This window comes from Notamacropus eugenii, chromosome 5 (assembly GCF_028372415.1).
Source record: "Notamacropus eugenii isolate mMacEug1 chromosome 5, mMacEug1.pri_v2, whole genome shotgun sequence".
Lineage (NCBI taxonomy): Eukaryota > Metazoa > Chordata > Mammalia > Diprotodontia > Macropodidae > Notamacropus > Notamacropus eugenii.
Window position 1 is genome coordinate 209,417,618 of NC_092876.1, and position 23,909 is coordinate 209,441,526.

The 23,909-nt window shown below is 39.0% G+C and overlaps 1 long non-coding RNA gene across 2 annotated transcripts in view; it reads left to right on the forward strand.

Annotated features, from left to right (window-relative positions):
* Positions 1-23,909, forward strand: part of LOC140505715 (uncharacterized) — a 55,398-nt gene that overhangs the window by 13,042 nt on the left and 18,447 nt on the right. Inside the window, exon 3 of one of the 2 annotated variants that reach the window (XR_011967628.1) lies at positions 248-22,681. This is a non-coding gene — a long non-coding RNA (uncharacterized lncRNA). Of the gene's footprint in view, positions 1-247; positions 22,682-23,909 lie in introns of those variants that run through there. The other variant, XR_011967629.1, reaches the window with a different exon arrangement.

Sequence of the window (23,909 nt, forward strand, 5' to 3'; positions counted from 1 at the left end):
TTCTTCTCTCTGCCCCCCCACCCCCACCCCTATTAGAATATAAACTTCTGGAGGACAGGAACTATCATTCTTTTTGTTTGTATTTTTATCCTCAGCACTTAGCACAGTGCCTGTAATAAATTGTGTGTTCATCCTTCGTTGCCAAAGAAGACCATGCCATTAGAGAAATAATGATATGACTTGCACTTGACTTTGTTTTGAGTGAGGGAGGGCTGTGCAGGTCACCAGCCTCATTTCTCCTCCACAGCCATCTGAATCCAGTGACCAGATATTCATCAGGATGACTGGAGATGATCCAGGATGAGGCAATTGGGCTTAAGTGACTCGCCCAAGGTCACACAGCTAGTGAGTGTCAAGTGTCTGAGGTGAGATTTGAACTCAGGTCCTTCTGACTCCTGCTCTATCCACTGCACCACAATGCTTATCTGTTTTACAGATAAGGAAACTGAATGGAGGAATGGGTAAGTGACTTGCCCAGGGTCACACTGTAAGTTTCAGGACTGGGATTTGAAAATACTCAGATCATTTGACCCCAAGATCAGTGCTCTTAATACTATACTGTGATTTAACCAGCATTCAAGGATTTACAGTTTTGTGGGGGGTTTTTAGTAGCTAAAGAGGAAGTGAAAGAGGTTTGTGGAACTCCAGCTTTATAGGACTTCTGGAAGATTGTGCTGACTGAAAACTTACTATTTTCACTGGCAATTGAGATTAAGAGCAGTTTGATGTTTGACCTTTATTTAAATTTTCTTTTATTTCGTTTGGAAATTATTTGATTTCTAGTTATTTTTTTAAATTGTCACCTTTCAGCTCTGCTCACTAGGTGGCGACCTTGCTTCATTAGCAACACCCACTGCAGAGAGATTTTTAAAGAATTTTTCAGGGTCATGATTTGGACAGAATTTAAAAAAAAACGTTCCTTGTCCACCACATAGACTGTTGGTCAAAAAGTCAAGTCAATAAACATTTATTAAGTGCCTACTCCCACGACAAGCACTTTGCCAAGTCCTAGCAGAACAAAGAAAGACAAGAAGATGGTCCTGCCATCAGCTATAAACTCACGTGCTAATGGGGGAAACCATCTGCAAAAAATCATACAAAGAAGAAAGAGTGTAAAAAGGAGGTCACCTCAGAGGTAAGGCACTAGCAGTAGGGCTACTGGGAAAGGCCTCTTGCACAAGGTGGGATTTGAAGTATCTTTAAAAGGGAGCCAGGAGGTGGAATTGAGGAAAGAGGGCATTCTAGGCATTATAGACAACCAATAAAAATGCCTGTAGATGAGAGATGGAATGCCATGTGTGAGAGACAAGAAAAAGGCCAGTGAGCTGGACTGTAGAATGACAAGGAAAAGAGTAATAGCCAATGACTAAAATGACAGGTGGGGGCCCTCTTATAAAGGGCTTTAACAGCCAGAGATTTTAAATTTGAAACTGAAGGTAATAGGGAAGCACTGAAGTTTTATTTAGATAGGGGAAGGATGACATAATGAGACTTATGCTTTAAGAAAAGTATTTAGCACTGAATGGAAGATGGCCTTGGAGTAGGAAACTAGAAGACAAATCAGAAGGCTATTGCAATCGTGCAGGCATGAGGTAATGAGGGCTTTTATGGTAACTGTGCCAATGGAAAGAAGATGTTGTAAAAGTAGAAACAACAAGACTTGGCAACATTACTGGATGTGTGAGTGAGGGCAAATGAAGAGATGAGGATGACACTAAAATTATGAACCTGGGTGATTGGGAGGATGGAGGGAAGTTTGAGAGTAATGAGGAAGATTGGAAGTGGTGGTGGAAATAATGAGCTCAGTTTTGAATGGAGTGTGAGTATTTCTGTAAGATACAGTTCAAGCTATCCAAGAAGAAATTGGCAATATGAGGCTGGAGGTTGGAAGAGAGGTTCAGACTCAATAAACAGATCTGAGGATCATCTGAATAAAGATGATAGTTAAACCCATGGCACCTAGCCACAGGCTTAGCTATAGATACCACTACTATCACCAAACAAGATAGTATAGAGGTACAAGAAGAGTGTTCTAGACAGACCCTTCAAAGACACCCATAGTTAATGGTTAATAAATCCTTCATTAAGTGATTGACTAAATACTGCATAATATTCATTTTTGTTATTGTTGAGTCATTTTTCAGTTGTGTCCAACTCTTCATTACCCTATTTGGTGTTTTATTAGCAAAGATACTAGAGGAGTTTGCCATTTCTTTCTCTACTCACTTTACAGATGAGGAAACTGACACAAACAGAGTTAAGGGACTTGTCTGGGTCATAGAATTAGTAATCTGTATTAAAATCTGAAATAAGATTTTAACTCAGGTCTTCCTGACTCTAGGCCCAGCACTATATCCACTGTGCCACCTTGCTGCCCTATAACATTCATTATTACATTCTAATTCAAGAATTTGATAGGAATTTTTGGTTTGATGCACATTCATTATTAAATGTTATTGAATATTCATTTCATCAAATTTAATATTACCCAGTGTCTACTGAAATAAGATGAAATAACTTATTTTATTCTATTGTCTTAATGTAAACTTGGATTAGAAAGTGAGATGATCATAATTTAAATACCTTATATATTCTCAGGATAGCTAGGTAACACAGAAGAATGAGCACTGTTGTACCCGGAGTTAGGAAGACTTGTTTTCCTGAGTTCAAATCCAGCCTCAGAGGGCACCTACTTGTGTGACCCTGGGCAAGCCACTTAACCCTGTTTGCCTCAGTTTCCTCATCTGTAAAATGAGCTGGAAAAGGAAATGACAAGCGCCTTTCATATCTTTGCCAAGAAAACCCCAAATGGGGTCATGGAGAGTCAGACATAACTGAAATGACAACAATAATATATTCTCAGTAAAGCAATCAATCAATAAGCATTTGATAAGCATATTACGTTAGGAACTGTATTAGTTAGGTGCTGGGAGTATAAAGACAAGAAATGAAACAATCCTTATTCTTAAGTAATTTAAATTCTTCACATCTGTTACATTATTTTAGTACAGGGGTTTTCAATCTAAAGAGTAACTGTGAATGTTTTAAAAATATTTTGATAATTGTATTTCAATATAATTAGCTTTCCTTTTATTCTTATATATTTTATTCATTCAAAGACCTTATTTTGAAAAAGGATCCATAGGCTTCATCAGTTTACGAGTGGAGTCCATGATGTTAAGAACCCTTTGTATAAGGGGAAATGGAGTGAGGAGCAGCCACCTAGGGCCTCAGAGGCCCAACAGGTGTGATTCAGAATCCAAATTGTTCATTCTAGTCAAAAAACTGCCTGTTTCTTGGTTTTCTGATTACTCAGAACTCAAAAAATATTTTAAAGTTAATGCATAATTGATTATGACACATGACATGTAATCCTTCAGTCCCCTAACAAATGGGCATTTTATTCATCTATAGCATAGATTCATTTGGTATTTAAGGTTTGTTTGTTTGTTTTTTATTTAAATTTATTTATTTAAGTTTTCAACACTCATTTTCACAAAATTTTGGGTTCCAAATTTTCTCCCCATTTCTCCCCTCCCCCCACCCCAAAACGCCAAGCATTCTAATTGCCCCTATCACCTGTCTGCCCTCTCTTCTAGCATCCCTCCCTTCGCTTGTCCCCATCTTGTCTTTTGACCAGATAACTTTCTGTACCATATTACCTGTATTTCTTATTTCTTAGTAGTAAGAACAATACTCGACAGTTGTTCCTAAAACTTTGACTTTCAACTTCTCTTCATCCCTCCCTCCCCACCCATTCCCTTTGGGAAGCAAGCAATTCAATATAGGCCATATCTGTGTAGTTTTGCAAATGACTTCCATAATAGTCGTGTTGTATAAGACTAACTATATTTCCCTCCATCCTATCCTGCCCCCCATTGCTTCTGTTCTCTCTTTGGATCCTGTCCCTCCCCAAGAGTGTTGATTTCAAATTGCTCCCTTCTCCCACTGCCCTCCCTTCCATCATCTCCCCCACCCTGTTTATCCCCTTCTTCCCCACTTTCCTGTATTGTAAGATAGGTTTTCATACCAAAATGAGTGTGCATTTTATTCTTTCCTTTAGTCGAATTGATGAGATTAAGCTTCATGTTTTTCTCTCACCTCCCCTCTTTTTCCCTCCACTGAAAAGTCTTTTGCTTGCCTCTTTTATGAGAGATAATTTGCCCCCTTCCATTTCTCCCTTTCTCCTCCCAATATATTTCTCTCTCTCACCCCTTAATTTCATTTTTTTAAGATAGATCCCATCCTATTCAATTCACCCTGTGCTCTCTCTCTCTCTATGTGTGTGTGTGTGTGTGTGTGTGTTTGTTTGTGTAATCCCACCAAAAAAAGTTTCAAGAGTTACAAATATTGTCTTTCCATGTAGGAATATAAATAGTTCAGCTTTAGTAAGTCCCTTATGATTTCTCTTTGCTGTTTACCTTTTCATGCTTCTCTTCATTCTTGTGTTTGAAGGTCAAATTTTCTTTTCAGCTCTGGTCTTTTCATCAGGAATGCTTGAAAGTCCTCTATTTCATTGAAACACCATTTTTTCCCCTGAAGTATTATACTCAGTTTTGCTGGGTGGGTGATTCTTGGTTTTAGTCCTAGTTCCTTTGACTTCTGGAATATCCTATTCCATGCCCTTCGATCCCTTAATGTAGAAGCTGCTAGATCTTGTGTTATCCTGATTGTATTTCCACAATACTTGAATTGTTTCTTTCTAGCTGCTTGCAATATTTTCTCCTTGACCTGGGAACTCTGGAATTTGGCCACAATATTCCTAGGAGTTTCTCTTTTTGGATCTCTTTCAGGAGGTGATCTGTGGATTCTTTCAACATTTATTTTGTCCCCTGGTTCTAGAATCTCAGGGCAGTTTTCCTTGATAATTTCATGGAAGATGATGTCTAGGCTCTTCTTTTGATCATGGCTTTCAGGTAGTCCCATAATTTTTAAATTGTCTCTCCTGGATCTATTTTCCAGGTTAGTTGTATTTCCAATGAGATATTTCACATTATCTTCCATTTTTTCATTCTTTTGGTTTTGTTTTGTGATTTCTTGGTTTCTCATAAAATCATTAGCCTCCATCTGTTCCATTCTAATTTTGAAAGAACTATTTTCTTCAGTGAGCTTTTGAACCTCCTTTTCCATTTGGCTAATTCTGCTTTTGAAAGCATTCTTCTCCTCATTGGCTTTTTGAACCTCTTTTGTCAATTGAGTTAGCCTATTTTTCAAGGTGTTATTTTCTTCAGCATTTTTTTGGGTCTCCTTTAGCAGGGTGCTGACCTGCTTTCCATGCTTTTCTTGCATCTCTCTCATTTCTTTTTTTTTTCATTTTTATCTTTTTTTTAAAATTTATTTATTTGACATTCATTTTAACAAAATTTTGGGTTCCAAATTTTCTCCCCTTTTGTCCCCTCCCCCCCCAAACACCGAGCATTCTAATTGCCCCATCACCAATCTGCTCTCTCTTCTATCATCCCTCTCTGCCCTTGTCTCCATCTTCTCTTTTGTCCTGTAGGGCCAGATAACTTTCTATACCCCTTTACCTGTATTTCTTATTTCCTAGTGGCAAGAACATTACTCGACAGTTGTTCCTAACACTTTGAGTTCCAACTTCTTTACCTCCCTCCCTCCCCACCCCTTCCCTTTGGAAGGCAAGCAATTCAATATAGGCCAAATCTGTGTAGTTTTGCAAATGACTTCCATAATAGTTGTGTTGTATAAGACTGACTATATTTCCCTCCATCCTCTCCTGTCCCCCATTACTTCTATTCTCTTTTGATCCTGTCCCTCCCCATGAGTGTCGACCTCAAATTGCTCCCTCCTCCCCATGCCCTCCCTTCTATCATCCCCCCCACCCTGCTTATCCCCTTATCCCCCACTTTCCTGTATTTTAAGATAGGTTTTCATACCAAAATGACCGTGCATTTTATTCCTTCCTTTAGTGGGATGTGATGAGAGTAAACTTCATGTATTTCTCTCACCTCCCCTCTTTATCCCTCCACTAATAAGTCTTTTGCTTGCCTCTTTTATGAGAGATAATTTGCCCCATTCCATTTCTCCCTTTCTCCTCCCAATATATTTCTCTCTCACTGCTTGATTTCATTTTTTTAAGATATGATCCCATCCTCTTCAATTCACTCTGTGCACTCTGTCTCTATGTGTGTGTGTGTGTGTGCATGTGTGCGTGTGTAATCCCACCCAGTACCCAGATACTGAAAAGTTTCAAGAGTTACAAATATTGTCTTTCCATGTAGGAATGTAAACAGTTCAATTTTAGTAAGTCCTTTATGACTTCTCTTTGCTGTTCACCTTTTCATGGTTCTCTTCATTCTTGTGTTTGAAAGTCAAATTTTCTTTTCAGCTCTGGTCTTTTCATCAAGAATGCTTGAAAGTCCTCAATTTCATTGAAACACCATATTTTCCCCTGAAGTATTATACTCAGTTTTGCTGGGTAGGTGATTCTTGGTTTTAGTCCTAGTTCCTTTGACTTCTGGAATATCCTATTCCATGCCCTTCGATCCCTTAATGTAGAAGCTGCTAGATCTTGTGTTATCCTGATTGTATTTCCACAATACTTGAATTGTTTCTTTCTAGCTGCTTGCAACATTTTCTCCTTGACCTGGGAACTCTGGAATTTGGCCACAATGTTCCTAGGAGTTTCTCTTTTTGGATCTCTTTCAGGAGGTGATCTGTGGATTCTTTCAACATTTATTTTGTCCCCTGGTTCTAGAATCTCAGGGCAGTTTTCCTTGATAATTTCATGAAAGATGATGTCTAGGCTCTTTTTCTGATCATGGCTTTCAGGTAGTCCCATAATTTTTAAATTGTCTCTCCTGGGTCTATTTTCCAGGTCAGTTGTTTTTCCAATGAGATATTTCACATTATCTTCCATTTTTTCATTCTTTTGGTTTTGTTTTGTGATTTCTTGGTTTCCCATAAAGTCATTAGCCTCCATCTGTTCCATTCTGATTTTGAAAGAACTTTTTTCTTCAGTGAGCTTTTGAATCTCCTTTTCCATTTGGCTAATTCTGCTTTTGAAAGCATTCTTCTCCTCAGTGGCTTTTTGAACCTCTTTTGCCAATTGAGTTAGCCTGTTTTTCAAGGTGTTATTTTCTTCAGCATTTTTTTGGGTCTCCTTTAGCAGGGTGCTGACCTGCTGTTCATGCTTTTCTTGCATCTCTCTCATTTCTCTTCCCAGCTTTTCCTCCACCTCTCTAAGTTGATTTTCAAAATCCTTTTTGAGCTCTTCCGTGGCCTGAGCCCACAGAATATTTAGTCTGGATGTTTGGAATACAGAGGCCTTGACTTCTACGTCTTTGCCTGATGGTAAGCATTGTTCTTCCTCATCAGAAGGGAAGGGAGGAGATGCCTGTTCACCAAGAAAGTAACCTTCTATGGTCTTATTTCTTTTCCCTTTTCTGGGCATTTTCCCAGCCAGTGACTTGACCTCTGAATATTCTCCTCACACCCACCTCGCCTCCTGATCCTCCCAGCCAGAGCTTGGGGTCTGAGATTCAAATGCTGCTTCCCAGCCTCATGGCTTCCGTAGGGGCAGGGCTGCTATTCAGTGTGAGATTAAGTTCAGGTACTCAGGTCAGGGCAGGGCCACCTCTCGGGCTCAGTTCCCTCAGGGGGTTTATGCAGAGACCTTCAACAATGGATCCAGGCTCCTGCCTGCTTGGGGAGCCCTGGTCTGCTGCTGCGTCAGCTTCTGCCTCCCGAGGGGGCCTGAGTTATGGGGGCACCCCACTCCCCTCTTGACCTGCCAAGAAGACCCTCTCACTGACCCCCATCACCTGTGGGTGGAGGGACCCACGCGGCCGCTGGAGATCCCGTCCCTGAAGCCCACTCAGATCTCCTCCTCTCCGTGCCGCGGCCACGGCAGGGCTGGGCTCCGCGTCTGCAGCGCGACGGACCTTTTGTGAGAGGTTTGCAGGTCCCTCTGGAACAGAAATCTCCTTTGCTCCACTGTGCTGTGGCCTCTACTACTCCAGAATTCGCCGTGAGTTCCTTTTTACCGATGTTCTATGGGTTGTGGGTTTGGAGCTATGTGTATATGTGTCTTTCTACTCCGCCATCTTGGCTCCACCCCCCTCTCTCATTTCTTTTCCCAGTTTTTCTTCCACCTCTCTTACTTGATTTTCAAAATCCTTTTTTGAGCTCTTCCTTGGCCTGAGCCCATTGAATATTTATTTTGGATGTTTGGGATACAGAAGCCTTGACTTTTTTGTCTTTCCCTGATGGTAAGTATTGTTCTTCTTCATCAGAAAGGGTGGGAGGAGATATCTGTTCACCAAGAAAGTAACCTTCTTATTTTTTTTCCCCTTTTTTGGGCATTTTCCCAACCAGTTGCTTGACTTTTGGGTCCTTTGTCAACAGTAAGGTATACTCTGGGAATCTGTAAGATCTCAGTTCCTCCAAGGTGGCACAATCAAGCATGTATACTGGTCTGAGAGGAGGGAGAGATTTTTGTGCCCAGAGTCTTAGCAGAGTTTCCTCTCCACAGCCATCTGACCACCAGTTTGGCCAAGCCAGCACTGGGGGGCTGGAATTCAGTCAAGCTGTGGGGGCATGGCCGCCACTCAGTGTGAGACAAAGGCCAGTTCCTTCAGAGCCTCTATACAGGGCTGAGGTGAGACTCAATTCCTCAGTGACCCCAGGGGTTTTACGATCCAACAATGAATGCAGGCTGCTGTAGAGGCTGCTGTGAGAACTGCTGCCGCCTGCTGCCACCTGCTGGATGTGGCCTCTGATGCCGCTGCCTGAGGCAGGAGATATGGGAAGGCCCTTCCCCCCTCCCAGCCAGCTGAAAAAACCCCATCACTGATCTTTGGTGCCTGTGGGTTGAGGATCTGCGAACCTGCTGCTACTGGGACTGGTATTTAAAGTTTTTAATGTAATTTAATGTAATCTATTTTATATAATTTCTTTATTATATGATTTTTATAATCCTGTTTTTACTTTAATCTTGATAACATTTTTAAAAACCCAAATCCTTAGCTCACATTGATGTAACTATTGCGTGAAGTCATAACTTCTTTTTGGAAGCTAAGTACTGAAGGAGTTGATGCTTTTACTGCTCTAAAGTATTTAAGATATTTGTTTACACTCATGGGTTCATATTCTCCCCTTGGCTGTATGTGTCTCTCTCAGCTGAGAGTTGCATACTAAATATAAGTGCAACATTTGATTTGTAGTCAAAAGGACTGGCTTAGAAAAGGACTTACGTATTTAGCCATAAGGGTAGTCAGGTCGCATGGTGGATAGAGTGTCAGGCATAGATGGAGTCAGGAAGACTCATCTTCCTGAGTTCAGATCTGACCTCAGAAACTTACTAGCTCCATGACCTGGGCAAGTCACTTAACCTGGTTTGCCTCAGTTCTTCATCCATAAAATGAGCTGGAGAAGGAAATGGCAAAGCACTCCAGGACCTTTGCCAAGAAACCCCAAATGGGGTCACAAAGAGTTGGATGTGACTCAGCAACAATAACATTTAGCTATACAATTGGCTTGTGAAGATCTTTCCTTCATTGGCTTTTGTTCATTTAATGTTTCCTTTTCCTTAAAGCCATGTATGTAATAAAGATGTAATAAAGATCATTGGTTATAGTGCTGAGAGCACAGATTTAGAGAATGTTGGTTCACATTCCACCTCTGGCATTGACTGCTTCTTTGTTCTTGGGCAAGTCATTTCTTCAGGCCTCAGTTTTCTTATATGTAGAATGAAGAAGTTAGACTAGATAACTTCTGAGGTTCTTTCCAACTCTTCTTCTGTGAACCTGTGACATATCTGTTTGCTAGGGACTAGCTTAATTAACTAAATTTAGATGTCCATCCATCCGTCTGTCAGCAAGCATTGATGAAGCACCTGCTATGAGCTGGGCACTGTGCTGACTGCTGGGGATTCTAAGATAAAAGTAAAAGTCTACCATCAAGGACCTGGCATTCTAATGGAGGAGCCATTAAGCGCATGTATAGGTATATATAGGACACATACAAATCAGAGACAAGGTAACCTGTGAGGTGAAGTGGCTAGAAACTGGAGAATGAAGAAAGGTCTCCCATGAAGGGTGGCAATTGAGCTGAGTCTTGAAGGTTACCAAGTATTGCAAGAGGCAATTCAATACAATTCAGCAAACACTTATTAGCACCTACTATGTGCCAGACACCATGCTAAGCACTGAGGATACAAAAAGAGACAAAAGATAATTCCTACTCTCAGGGAACTTATATGACAGTTTTATACTTCATGTTCATCATTCCTGGAAAACCCTCCTACATTTTAAATTTAATATGTCCAAAATGGAACTCATTATCTTTCCCCCATAACATTCTTTCCTCCTACTTTCTTTAATACTGTTGAGGTGGTCCTTTTCGAGAATGAAGGACAAACACAATACTCTTGAGGGCAACACTATCCTCCTAGTCCCTAAGGCTTACAGACTGGGAGTCATCCTGAATTCTTCATCTCTCACTTCCTATAGCCATGTATTGCCAAAGTCTGCTGATTTCACCTTTACAGCTTCTCTCCAATATGTCCCCTTCTGTCCTCTGACACAGCCACCACTCTGGTGCAGGCTCTCCTTATCTCATGCCTTGGTTACTGAAATAAGCTGTTGGGTCTGCCTACCTCAAGTCTCTACCCACTCCAATCCATCCTTCATTCAGCTACTAAAGTGCCTCCAAGAGAAATACAAAATCATCTGTTTGGCATCCAAAGTCCTTTGTAATCTAGTGCCCTCCTACCTTACCAGTCTTCTTACACCATAGTCCCCAAAAAATATACTTCAATCCAGTGACAGTATGACTGGATTGCAGACTCATCACCCCACCTCAGGCACACTCAGCAGTGGTCACAGTCTTGATCTTACATCACCTACAAATATTCTTCTTCCATGTCCATGAACCCTGAAATTCCTTTATCTGATAATAATCTGTCACCATTCTACCTGTCCTTTTGTGTTGTACCCACTTACATTTTTCTTTGTAATCAATGTAGCCTCTAATCCCTCCACTCCTCAGTCCTTTCTCAGGACCCTTGCAATAGCTACACTCTCCTCCTTTGCCTATCTTGACCCATTCATGAATTAATCCAACTACTCTGTCCCCTTTTATAAAGTCCCTTGCCTCTTTATTAAAGATTTTGGATTACCCAAACAGATGCTTTAAGAAGCAACTAAGGATAGCAGTGAATAGAGCACTGAATCAGAAATTGGAATCAGAATCTGAATCAGATTGGACCTGAGTCCAGAATCAGAAAGACCTGAGTTCATAATCCAGCCTCAGACACTTACTAGTTGTGTGATCCTGGGCAAGTCACTTAATCTCCTTCTGCCTTAGTTTCCTCAACTGTAAAATAGAAATAATAATAGCACTTACTGCTAAGAGTTATTGTGAGCTTCCACTGAGTGATTTTTAAAGCACTTGGCACAGTGGTTGGCCCGTGGTAGGCATTTAATAAAATGTTCCCTTCTTCTTCCACTATCCCTTCACTTCTTACTGAATGAAACTGGAGAAAATCATAATGCCATGAATGGGTCCACTACAAATTTATATTATATAAACTCAACTGGCCCCTCACTGCAGTAAGACAATCCTTCTATACCTCCCTAATCTATTCCCTATCTCACTTACCATACCAGTTTTTCCAAACCTTTTCGTTCCTCTTCCAGCTTCCCATGTTTTCCCCTCCTCACCTCTTTCAGCAGAAAATCTTGCCTCAGATTTGACGGAAAAAATGGAGATTGCTCCCCAAGATGTCTCTGTCCTTTCCTCCTCTTCATGTTACAGGCACTCCTAGGGACACCTCAGCCCAGGAATTAGGAATGTCCCAGAAAAGAGTATTTCTTGGCCCCGCAACCAAGAGAACAGAACATCAGAACCAGAGTCCAAACATCATTTCTTCTTCATCTTCTTCTCTAGCTTTGCTGTTCAGCCCCAAGTCTTGTCCCACTGTCCTATTCCTGCCCTCACTTCAGACTAGGCTACTGAAAGTTTCTGTGCTTTACACTAGATCCTCAGAAGTGTGGTTTCCACAGAGAAAGGTGAGTGTGCGCAAAACTCCCTTGCACGCAAAATGTTTTAGAACAGAACAGTTACCGTTCTACTTTGTTAAAATGCCAGTGCTGGCAGACAATACAGACCATATGTTTGCAGAGTGCAGACAGTCTCTGAAGCTACTCTTTTTTTTTTTCATAGAAATGTATTTATTTTTAGTTTTCAACATTCACTTCCACAAAATTTTGGATTTCAAGTTTTCTCCCTATCTCCCCCCTACCTTACCCCAGGACACCATATATTCTCATTGCCCCTTTCTCCAATGTCTTCCCTTCTATCACACACCCCCTCTTCTCCCCTTCCCTTCTATTTTCCCATAGGGTAAGATAGATTTCTATACCCCATTGCCTATATTTCTTATTTTCTTGTTGCATGTAAAAACAACCTCTAACATTCATTTTCTTACAAGCCACATTCTGACTAGCAAGAACCAAGAATAAGGCTACTTTCCCCCTCAGAGTTCTAGGTGTAATCTTGAGGTGCTGGAGTGTTTTTCTCTGATATTATTCTAATGTAATCCTCCCGATATCAACATGTGGCAACAAAGTAGCATAGTGGACAGAATGGTAGACTTAGCATTAGGAAGACGTGAGTTCAAATACTTCTTCAGATACTTAATAGCTACATGATCCTGGGCAAGTCACTTAAGTCTCCATTTTCATTATCTGTAAAACAGGGATGGTAATAGCACCAACCCCAGAGTTGTGGTGAAGAGGAAATGATGCAATGTATGGAAAATGCTTTGCAAACCAGAAAGCATAACATAAATCGTATCTATTATTATCACTTTTAGTTAATTTTTCTCTAACAGTATATAACAAATTGGCCAATTGATTTCTCCTCAGTTGCAATTCATGAATTAACATCAACTAGCTTCTATAAAGGGATGTTTGCTGTGAAGATAAAACAAGACCTGAAGGACAAAATCTTCCCAAACAGGAAGTCTGTTCTTTTGTACCAACTCAGCCCTTGAGGAGAGTGGACTCAAACTTAAAGCAGTAATTATCAACAACCCCCCAAACATACACACACACACACACACACACACACACACACACACACACATCACTACCACCTCCACCACTGCCACCACCACCACCACTAAGTTCACTTCTGGGTGTGGAATAGCTAATGGACAAATCACTGCTTCTGAAGGTAAAAATGTCTCAGCTGTCAGGTTGATTGGCTTCTATGCTGAACCAATCACTTTTCAGATCTGGCTCCTGACCAGACTAAACTGCTGACACCATCAGAAAACGCTACTATGGACTCCATTTGTTCTACTCTATTTTTTAGACCTCAGGCAGCACTTCTAACACTTTGAAATTTAAAAGGTCACACTCTTTAGAGCCTGCAAAGTATTTTCTATATATTATCCCATCTGAGCCTCACAACATCTCCAGGAGGTTCATAGAGATTAAGTAAAATGCTTAGAGTTTTCTTAGAAACTTTTTTATAGGTCGGTGTCTCACAGGCAATTTTTCCACCCTACAACAATAGTTATTTTTAATAATTTACTAACTTTAGCTATTGTTTCTACATTCTCACACTTTCATTTCTCCAAAACTCAGAAGAATGGCATCCAACTGGAGTCATTTGTTCCCATCTAGTTTGTCAATTAAGCCTAGAGAATTCTGTCTACTTACACATTCTGAGCATTTATCTCATCTCCTGACTTTAACCCATATGCATCAAAAGACAGTTTGAAAGCAGAAATATTCTCAGTAAAGATAGAGACAAAGAATCAGTTTCACCTCTCTATCCTATCTCCTTTTCACTGCCACAACAATAAAGATTTATTAAGTGCTTTTGCAGGCAAAAATCCTTAGAGAAAAGAGAAAGAAAAGAGGAAACCCATAAGAATAGGGAGATGGGGGTCCAAAATGGAAAAGTGTATTCCACAAGGGGTATAATCAAATTCTGTATGTGATTGCTCTCTAGGCCCTTCTCAGGGATATAGTTATGCTATTATAGAAAAAGAAATGGAATCATAAAAGAAGCAAGTGTAAGGCAAATAAAAGCAAGTACTGCCTTTATACATAAGTTATAACCTTGTGGAACTCTCTCCAGAGCCAGTATAGGTTAAAAATATAAATAGTTTCAAATAAGGTTGACATAAGCTTACAGATGACAAATCTATAATTTCGCATTAAAGGCAACTAGGAGGGCCACCATATCTTTTCACAAAACATCCCTTGCCACCACAGTTAGAAGTAGAATACTGAGTTGAATTGATCCCTGTCTCTAGACAGAAACTGTCACACCCAGTATGACAATTTGATGTCTTTCCAAATGTCCCAGATGGTTAGCCGCTAAATTACTGTTTTAAGAACTATTTTCAGACATCTTCCATGATCTACTCAATAAAAATGCAAACAGTTCTTGCTTTCCTTATAGATTGCCTCTGTACTGGAGCACAGACTCTATGGCTTAATACGAAGCTCCCTGTGTAACATACAAATGACTTTGCCAACTGAACTCTGACCTCATATGAAAGGGACAGTTTCAGAGAAACCTGAAAAGACCTATATGAAATGATGCAGAATGAAGTGAACAGAAACAGGTGAACAATTTATACAACAAACAACATTTAAAGACAACTTTGTGAGAAAGTCCATGAAAAGGAATAGAATCCCAAAAAGTATCTTTAAACTACCTATATGCTTTCTCAATGACTCAGATGTTTCTTCAGCTATTATTTCCTTTCCATTCCCTACAATTCTAGTTCTTTCCCTTATCACCTCATCTCTGAAGTTTCACAATTGTCTTTTAATTGACCCTCCTACTTCTCATTCTGCCTTTAACCTGTTCGGCACACTATTGCCAAATTAGTCTTGCTAAAACACTGTTTTAGTTAAGCCACTTCCTCATCAAAAACTTTCAATGACTCCGAATGTCCAAGCTAAATACCTTAGCTTGGTCTCCAAGTTCTTTTACAGATTGGACTCAATAACACCTTTCCAGCTTTATCCTATTCAAAGTAGACAGTGAGGTACAGTGGAAACGTAGACTCTGGAGTCAAGGAACCTCAGTTTCAACTTTCACTTTTCATGAGGATATTGATAGCTTTGATTTCTTCCTCTGAAAGTTTACTGTTCATATCCTTGGCCCAATATTTATTAGTTGGTGAATGACTCTTATTCTTATAAATCTGAATCAATTAATTATAAGTCTTGGATATAAGCCCCTTGTCAAAGGAACTTGCTGTAAAGATTTTTCCCGTTTATGTTTTTTTCTAATATTACCTTCATTAGTTTTGATTGTGCAAAAAAAAGGCCATTTAAAAAAATTTTACATAATCAAAATTATAAATTTTACCTTCCGTGATTCTCTCTATCCTTTATTTGGTCAAGAACTCCTGCCACCCTATCCATAAATTTGAAAGGTAATTTCTTCCTTGCTCCTTTTGAAATGAATAGAGCACTGGGTTTGGAATCAGAAAGACCTGAGTTCGAATCCAGCCTTAGATACTTACTTTTTATACTTACTAGTTATATGACCTTGGGCATGTTGCTTAGCCTCTCTTTGCTTAAGTTTTCTCAAGTGTAAAATAGTGATAACAGTAGCATCTACCTCATGAGGTTGTTGTAAGGATCATATGTCACCTTTTGTGTCTAAGATATGTATCCATTTATAGCTTATCTTGGTATACAGTGTGAGATGTTGATAGAGATCTTGTTTCTACCAGTCTCAGTTTCCCTTGACTTGTTATCAAATAGTAAGTCCTTACCCAAGTAGCTTAGATTTATCAAACAAGCCTGTTATGTTTGCTTTCTTATGTTGTATGTACCTAATCTGTTCCACTGATCATCCCTTAACCAGTACCAATTTATTTTGATTTTTTATTCTATCCTGAGATGTGGTACTCCTAGGCCTCCTTTTCTCCCATGATGAATTTCATTATTATTTTTTTCTAGCTCTGTAAAGAATCCTTTGGTAGTTTGATTGGGTAGTACTGAATAAGGAAACCAATTTGGGTAATGTTGTCTTATTTTCAATCTCTCTTTATGTGAAGAGTGTTTTATAGTTCTAGTCACATAGTTTTTATATATCTTGGTAGGTAGACTCTCATGTGTTTTATAAATTCTGGAGAAATTTTAAATGGAATTTCTCTTTCTGTCTTTTCTGCTGGGTTTTGTTGATAATATACACAAATGCTAATCATTAAGTGGATTCATTTTATATCCTGCAACTTTACTGAAGTTATTATTTAAGATAATTTTTGTTGACTCTCTAAGTAAACTATCATATAATCTGCTAAAAGGTGATAATTTTGTTTCCATTTTGCCTATTTTCCCTCAGTTTCTTTTTCTTATGTTATTGCTAAAGCTAGCATCTTAATCACTATATCAAATAATAATAATGATAATAGCCATCTTTATTTTACTACTGATCTTGTTAGAAAGTTCTTCGTTTATCCCCATTCTATATTATGCTGGATCTTGGTTTTAGAATATATTAAGGAATGTCTATTTATTTCTAGGTTTTGGAGTGTTTTAAAGAGATTTAAAGATGCTGTATCTTGACAAAAGTTTTTTCTGAATCTATTGCTACAATCATATAGTGTATTTTTGTTGCTCTTGTTATTAATATGGCTATATTTTTAGTTTTTCCCAACATTTACCCAACCATGATTACTGGCATAAATCCAACTTAGTCATAATTTATTCTCTTTTTGATATGTTGCTGTAGCCTTCTTGCTAATATTTTATTAAAGCTTGTCACCAATATTTATTAGGCATGTTGGTCTATAGTTTTCTTTCTCTATTTTGACTCTTTTTGGTTTAGTAATCAAGACCATATTTGTATTACATTGGAAAGACCGCTTTGTTTCTTATTTTTTCAAGTGGTTTATGTAATATCAGAAATAATTATTTTTTGAATGTTTGATAGAATTCATGTATAAATTCATTTGTTCCTGGGTTTTTTATCTCTTTTGAAAGCTCATTTATTGTTTGTTTGATTTGGTTTTTTTTTAAGATTAGTTTCTACAAATCTTATATTTCTTGTTCTGTTAACCTGGGCATCTTATGTTTTTGATAATGTTTTATCAATTTCATCTAAGTTGTCAATATTATTGGCTTATATTTGGGCACTTAGTTTCTAATTCCTTTATTTTTTATTCATTTGTTATAAATTCTCATTTTTAATTTTTGATAATTTGGTAATTTGACTTTCTTCGTTATTTTAGAAAATTAAATTAGTTAATAGTTTGTCTATTTTAATGTGTTTTTTTAAGCACAACCTCTAGTTTTATTCATTAATTCAATGTGTTTTTGCTTTTACTTGCAACTCTTCTATTTTGGTGTTTAATTGGGATTTTTAAAAGTTTGGTTGCTTTTGTAGTTAGTTCCCAATTTAGTGTACAATTTGGAAATCTATTCCTTCTCTCTTGTGAACAAAAGTATTTAGAGATATATATTTTTTCCCCTGAGGACCACTTGGGCTTGTATCCTGAAACTTTAGCATATCATTCCATTGTTGTCATTATATTTAATGAAATTACTGTTTCTGTGATTTGTTTGCGTGCCCATATTTCAAGTGATGTCTACTAAGCAAGTGAAAAATCATCGGAGTTTTTTCAAATAAAGGGAATACCTTCTCCCATCAGGCATTTTTCACATTTTATCTCACACCTACCTTCTTATGGCAAGAATTAAAAAATAGCTCAAGGATTTTGAATTATAACATGAATTTGTAACATTTCCAGAAACCCAAAGCTTTGCCACCATTACTGTGATAGCAATCATGAGAACAAAGATTTCTGTACATCAAATATCAGATAATTTGTTATTCTCTATCATGGACCCTTCCTAAGGCTACATCTCTTGGGGATGGCATTATACACTAACAACAGTAGAATGAATGGTCCTTAGGCAACCTTCTCTTCCATAAAATTACAGGTAATAAATGCTTTCAAAGTGTTCTTGAGATAACTGACCTCAGCTACCTAAGATGCAATTTTAATCATAATTCTTGCTTTTAAGGTGTTATTTCACTAGTAATAATATTTAAGTGACATAGAGGCAGGGTGATATAGTAAGAAATTCACTGAAATTGTAATCAGGAGAGACTTGGGTTCAAATTCTACTCTAACACTAACTACATAACTATGGGCAAGTGACTTAAATTCTCTAGAGCCTCCATTTCTTCATTTATTGTGTCTGATACACATGATTGTAGTCTATAGCAGGAGTAATATTGTAAACTCTCCCTACTGCAGATTAAACTAGTTTTTCCTTCAAAATTGCAAAATGAGTTTGCTCTGGCTCCACTCTGAGGGCCAGGTGTGTTACATTCCTTCCCACCTCAGAACTTTTTTTAAAAGAACAAACAACATAGACTAAAACCTCCAATCTGTTTCATGCAGCCAAGATTGGCTTGGGAGAAGTGGTCCTCACTCCCTTAACACCTGGTGTCACCTGCTATGAGTAAATAAGTCCACACAAATACAGGAAAAATTGTCTGTCCTTAGGTAGATTTAAAGACAGACAATTCTGACTACTCTGCCAATGGAAAAAGGCTACTTTTTCAATGCAGAATGTCCACATGTTTCTACAAGTTCTCCTATCTTCAGAATCAAATCAGATATTGACACTAACTTTAGTGGACCATGGGCAAGTCCTTTAACTCTTGACCTCTTTGGGCCTCATCCACAGAATGAAGGCTTGAATTAGAACAGTGTTACCCAGCTGAAGTAATTCTTCAGATTTGAAAAATATCTCAATCCGTTCTTTATTTGAGACCTTTCCTCCCTCTTTTAGCCTTGGTTTTATAGTTCTTAGGAGATCAGAAGACAGGAAATAGGAGTTATGGAGAATGGAAGGAGTACAGGGAGACAAAGTTTTAGTTTATAAATTTCAGAAACATACAGAGATTTGGTAGTATAAGTTTTGCAGACATATAGCTAGGAAATGCTAGACAAGGTAAGGTGTATATGAAGTCCCTCTGAACTCTAATGATCTGCAAGCATTGATCATTTCTTTGTAAAGACCTAGATTTTCTGCCCATATGTTTTTTACGGGTCTCATCTTTAAACTAGTTCAGAATCTGCTATACAATCATATTGCTCCCCTCTTCATTTTGTCCACAAAGACAAATGAAAGACAGTCAAATGAATAAAAAAGAGTGAAATATCAAATGCATGAAAATCAGTGCTTCTTAGCAACTTCTAGCTGGAATTGAGAGAATTTCCAGTGGTAGAATCAGCTTAACCTCTTCCATCAGGGTCTTCCATACCCACTTTTACAGCCTTATTTTGCCTTAACTGTCATCCTAAACAGGGTTTTTGAAACTATACATACGTGTGATTCTATGATCTGTATAGGAACAGAAAGATAACATGAGTAAGGAAAATATTGTCTCTTTCCACCTTCCCTTTGCTTTTACCTGCAACATCCTTGGAGCAGTCGTTGTGGTGTTTGCTGCCCAATAAGTTGAGGAGAAATGCCAAGAGCAGAACATAGGTCTATACACAACGTTTGTAGATCTGACCAAGGCCTTTGACACTGTTAGTCATGAGGGCTTATGGAAAATTATGTCAAAATTTGGTTGCCCAGAGAAGTTCATCAGCATTGTATATCAGTTTCATGATGGCATGTTTGCCCGGGTTCTGGATAGTGGACAATACTCTCGTGTCTTCCCAGTCACCAGTGGAGTGAAACAGTGCTGTGTGCTTGCTCCTATGCTTGTTAGCATGATGTTTTTAGCCATGTTGTCAAATGCTGTCAATGAGGATGAACACGGCATCAAGGTCAGCTACCATACTGATGGTAAGTTCTTCAATTTGAAAAAGCTACAAGCCAAGACCAAAGTGGAGGGAGTGTGGTGCATGATTTTCTGTTTGCAGATGATTGTGCACTCAATGCAGCCTCTAAAGCTGAGATGCAACAAAGTATGGATCAATTCTCTGCTGCCTGTGCTAATTTTGGCCTAATAATCAACACCAAGAAAACATAGGTGCTCCATCAGCCCCCACCACACCATCCATATGTGGAATCATTGGTTACAACAAATGGAGAAGTTTTGAATGCTGTAGCTAAGTTCACTTACCTTGATAGTGTACTTTCCAGGGATGTACACATTGACGGTGAGGTTGACACATGCATTCCCAGAGCTAGCTCAGTGTTTGGGACACTCTGAAGAAAAGTTTGGGAGAGAAGAGGTTAATACCTCCTCTGACTACCAAATACATCTAATACTGACTACCAAACTGAAGGTCTACAGATCCATTGTGCTGACCTCATTGTTGTATGCCTGTGAAACATGGACAGTCTACCAGCACTGTGCCAGGAAACTGAATCCCTTTAATTTGAACTGTATTAGGAAGATTCTGAAGATCACCCAGCAGGATAAAGTACCAGACTCTGAGGTTCTTTCTAGAACTAAATTTCCAAGCATTCAAACTTTTCTTCAGAGAGCACAACTCTGATGACTTGGCCACATTGTTCAATGCAAAACATACACTTGTCAAAAAGACTTTTATGGAAAATTCACACAGGGCAAGTGTTCACATGGTGGTCAGAAAAAGCAATACAAGGACATTTTCAAGGTCTCTCTCAAGAACTTTGGATTTGATCATGTGACATGGGAGACACTGGCACAGGACCACTCAGCATGGAGGACCCACATCAGAAAAGGTGCTGTGCTCTATGTGCAAAGCAGAATTGAGACAGCACAGAGTAATTGTAGGATGCACAAATGTGGAGTAATCACCCCAAATGTTCACACAAACTATCTGTGCCCAATCTGTGGTAGAGAATTCTGAGCTTATATTGGTCTGATCAGCCACAGTCATACACATTGAAACTTCACTTTATCATAGTGATGTCATTTTGGTCCTCTTCGAGAACAAAGGACAACAACCAATCACCAACATGCAACATATGAATGTGTCCTGATATGCCATAGCATATTTTATCTGAGCCTGCTCTCATGAAATTTGAAATGCAGTTTCCTAGACTTTTAAATCAGTTATTTATAATCACAGAACCTCAGAGTTGGGAGAGACTGAAGAGGTTATCCAATCCTATCAGCACCTAAGCAGAATCCCATTATAACATATCTGAGAAATGCTTATCCAGTCTCTACTTAAAGGTACCTTACTTCTCAATGCATAGCCTTTTCACTTTAGGAGACATATAAGTTAGGATTTTTTCCCCCCATTTTGTAAGGTCCTGGTGCTTTTGGATATTTATCCATAACCTGCTTCTCTGAAATTAGGACAGGTCTAATTCTACTTTCTCATGAAACTTAAAAAAGTTATCTTGTTCATCCTCCTTCCTACCATACTAAGTCTTCTTTTCTCTAGAATAACATTGTCAGCTGTGTCATTGGATCTTGAGATGGCATGGCTTTTAGCTCTCTTACAAGGTTTATCATCTTTCTGCAGATGCACTCCAACTTATCAGAAATCTTTTAAACCAGGGGTGGGGAACCTGGGGCCTTGAGGCCACATGTGGCCTTCTAGGTCTTTGGTGTGTGGCCTTTTGACTGAGTCCAAGTTTTACAGAACAAATCCTTTATTAAGGGGATTTGTCTATGAAGTCTAAGGCCCTCATTCAGAGGGTCTTACTTGAAGACATAGAGGGCCACAGGTTCCCCACTCTTGCTTTTAAACGTTGGAATTCAGACCTAGACACAATATCCCATATGTATTCTGAGGCAAAGTACAATGAGAGACTAGGGCTAAAACTTCCCTGATATTCTAGAACCAGAGGGCAAAATAAATATTGAAAGAATCCACAGATCATCTCCTGAAAGAGATCTGAAAAGATAAACTCCTAGGAATATTGTAGCCAAATTCCAGAGACAGAGTTCCCAGGTCAAGGAGAAAATATTGCAAGAATATAGAAAGAAACAATTCTAGTATTGTGGGAATACAATCAGGATAATGCAAGATCTAGCAGCTTCTACATTAAGGGATCAAAGGGCTTGGAATATGATATTCCAGAAGTCAAAGGAACTAGGGTTAAAACCAAGAATCACCTACCTAGCAAAACTGAGTATAATACTTCAGGGGAAAAAATGGTCTTTCAATGAAATAGAGGACTTTCAAGCATTCTTGATGAAAAGATGAAAGCTGAATAGAAAATTTGACTTTCAGACACAAGAATCAAGAGAAGCTTGAAAAGATAAACAGAAAAGAGAAATCATAAAGAACTTACTAAAGTTGAACTGTTTACATTCCTACATGGAAAGATAATATTTGTAACTCTTGAAACTTTTCTCAGTATTTGGGTAATTGGAGGGATTATACACACACACAAACACACACACATATACATAGGGTGAGTTGAATAGGAAGGGATGATATCTAAAAAATAAAATTAAGAGGTGAGAGGTATATATTGGGAGGAGAAAGGGAGAAATGGAATAGGGCAAATTATCTCATAAAAGTGGCAAGAAAAAGCTTTTTCAATGGAGGGGAAAAAAGGGGGGAGGTGAAATGGAAAAAGTGAAGCTTGCTCTCATCACATTTGGCTTAAGGAGGGATTAACATGCACACCCAGTTTGGTATGAAAATCTATCTTACACTACAGGAAAGTAGGGAAGAAGGGGATAAGTGGGATGGGGGGATGATAGAAGGGAGGGCAAATGGGAGGAGGGAGCAATTAGAAGTAAACACATTTGGGGAGGGACAAGGTCAAAAGGGAGAATAGAAGAAATGGGGGGCAGGATAGGATGGAGGGAAATATAGTTAGTCTTACATAACATGACTATTATGAAAGTCGTTTGCAAAACTATACATATATAGCCTATATTGAATTGTTTGCCTTCTCAGTGGGGGATGGCTGGAGAGGGAGGAAGGGAGAGAAGTTGTACCTCAAAGTTTTAGGAACGAATGTTGAGAATTGTTTTTGCATACAACTGGGAAATAAGAAATACAGGTAATGGGGTATGGAAATTTATCTTGCCCTATAGGACAAGAGGAAAGATGGGGATAAGGGAAGGGAGAGGTGGGATAGAAGAGAAGGCAGATTGGGGGAAGGGGTAATCAGAATGCATGGCGTTTTGGGTTGGGGGGAGGGGAGAGATGGGGAGTGAATTTGGAACTCAAGATTTTGTGAAAGTGGGTGTTGAAAACTAGGGATAAATAAATAAACATAAAAAAAAGAAAAATCATTGGTTTGGAGCCAGCTGCCCCTGGACCCCTAGGGGATGGGTTTCAGTGACTGGGGGGTGCCCTCACACAGTTGAATGGGTTGACTTATGCTCTTTGAAGGAAAGAGTCTGTTGAAAGAAGCTGCCCCTTTATGCTTGCACATTAAGCTGAGCTGACAGACTTCATCAGAGTTTTTTGGCTTCTTTTTACCTTTTTCTTTTTGCTTTTCTTCTAGAGAAAAAATGAGCGTAGCAGGAGCCATTTGTGCCTTGGGGCAGAAGCATATAGCTGTATGTGCTCACCCATACCACCTGAGAGAAGAAGTTTTGCCCCTTTTCTTCCCCTTTCTGAGCAGAGGTCAAAGTCTAGAAATCTGAAAATGGGCTTTCCTAACCCAAAAGATAATAGCCACCAGAGAAGTGATAGAATGTCTTTGGAAGCTCTCATAAGAGCTGTCTGTATAAGCTAACCTACATAGCCTATGGCAGGAAGTCATGAGCATTGTCATCCCTGAAGTCTGGTCTCTTAGTAAGGGATTGAGGGCTTTTCTAGGCAGCTTGATCCTGTAATCTAGCCTTTTAGAAGAGATAGTTTTTAGGTAGCACCAGCCTCAGACATTGCTTCACAGGGGTAATCAATCCTAAGCTTGAGAGTTAAGTCTTTCTCCTGAAATCCAATCTATCTACTTTAGCAAATGCCTACTAGACGTTTCAACCTGGATGTCCTAGAGAACAGCAGGTTTAAACAAAACTCATTATCTAAA